This window comes from Dermacentor andersoni, chromosome 10, assembly GCF_023375885.2.
Source record: "Dermacentor andersoni chromosome 10, qqDerAnde1_hic_scaffold, whole genome shotgun sequence".
Lineage (NCBI taxonomy): Eukaryota > Metazoa > Arthropoda > Arachnida > Ixodida > Ixodidae > Dermacentor > Dermacentor andersoni.
Window position 1 is genome coordinate 10977980 of NC_092823.1, and position 1923 is coordinate 10979902.

The 1923-nt window shown below is 47.9% G+C and overlaps 1 pseudogene; it reads left to right on the top strand.

Annotated features, from left to right (window-relative positions):
• The first annotated feature begins 286 nt into the window (after window positions 1-286).
• LOC126519700 (uncharacterized) lies at window positions 287-1712 on the top strand (annotated as a pseudogene).
• Window positions 1713-1923: the final 211 nt, after the last annotated feature.

Here is a 1923-nt window from a genome sequence, read left to right on the forward strand (position 1 = left end):
TGCGCTGCCTGCGCTCTAACTCAGCCGGCCAGTCCGGCGCTTGGAAGGTATATGGCACCCCCAAAGTCACGTGGTACGGTTGGGCCAATAAACGCGTCGGCGGCGCGGGGAAAACGAATGCGGTACTCTGAAATTTTTTCCAGTGACTCTAGTGGCGGGTTACTGACGCCAGCCGAAGGAATGCAGACACAAGTTGTCAGTTTTGGGTAGCACGTGTACCGACGTAGTTCACTTTGTTGACACCGTAGTGCCACGGCTTGGTGCGATGCGACGTTGAACTTCTGTGATAATGCCTTCAAAAAAAGAGAGGACATGTTTTGTTCCCCTTTGTAAGGGCGGTTACAAGTCGTCTATAGAAAAGGTGTCGTTGTTCCGCGCTCCATCCGACCCTGTCCGCTTGAAGGCATGGGCAAGGAACATCAAGAGAGACGACAAAGTGCTGAGTGAAACTTGTGTTGTGTGCTCTCGCCACTTCGACGAGCGGTTCATCCAAAGGAAGTTCAAGCACGTAATTAATGGCCAGATTGTCGAGCTCGACCGTGAGCGTCCGGCGCTTACTGAGGACGCCATTCCTACTATTTTTCCCGACGCACCAGCTTATTTCACGAAGCAACTACCGAAAAAGAGAGCAGAAAGAGACATGGCCAACAGCGATGCCCCGCCAGCGAAACGCAAGGCTCCGAACAACGACCAAGCTGAAGCCGTCGAAACACAGGCCTGCACTGATGAAACGCCGCAAAGACCGCGCCCGTTGGGAGAAATCGAATTACCGTCGGCATTCTGCAGCAAGATTTCGCTGCCATGTGATGCTACGGTTTTGTGCTTCGCGTAGCACACCGGCACGCAGCCCGGCGATGTCCGTGTCGTAAAACACGTTACTTTTTCGACGTCCACGGAAGCTGCTGCTACGCAGCAAAATTCTCATATTTGCACCGTGTTTTGCCGCGGCATTAAGACAGAAGAGTTCAGTGTAAACAACGAGTGCAGTGCAATGGTCTCTTTGTTCACTACTGGACCAGTGACGGTGCCCCTTGGAATCGGAGTCTGTGGAAGCTGTTTGGCATTAAAGGTAGGCAGTTGGGGTCCTCATATTTGTACTTAATCCTCTATTGCCTGATGAGCTGCTCTCATTACCACAATTCTCTTTACTTCCACAGCTTCCATGAAGGAAATAACGTGCAAAGTCCCCCATCCAGTTGACCCAGGAAGAAGCCTCCATTTTATTTCCGATTTTCCGCACTTGGTTAAATGTGTACGCAATGCTTTTGTAACTAAAGGTGTGCAAATTCCAAGTGGTCATGCCAATGCAGATGTAATCAAAGAAGCATGGAAGAAGGACATGGATTCACTAACTCTTAAAGTAATGCCACACATTACCCGCTCGCACATTCATCCAAATGCGTTTGAAAAAATGCGCGTGAACTTAGCCTTCCAGCTATTTAGCGAGGAGGTACTAAAGGGGATCTTTTTCTATAAAGTTCATTTGGACAGGCACTTTAGAACAACTGAGCCGACAAAAGAGCTTGTGAAGCTTATGGAAAGATTAATATTTATAATGACTTCGAGAACACCATCTAAAGGCCTCCGACCCAACTCTCCAAGTGCAAAGTTTCTTGAAGAGTTCATTGGATTCCTTGCAGAATGGGAAGATTATGCTGCCAAGCATGGTGGGGGATTCCTTAGCCCAGGAACTGCCCTTGGTCTGCGTGTGACCTTAAAAAGCACTCTGTCCCTTTTAGACTACTTAAGTAGCTCACTAGGCTACAAGTACTTATTAACAGCTAACCTTAGTCAGGACAAAATGGAAAATATGTTTGGTGTCGTAAGGCAATCCTTTGGTTGTAACGACCACCCTTCACCAGAACAGTTTTTAATTATAATAAACATTTTGTCATTCTACAGTCTGGCAAGGCCTCCTAAGAA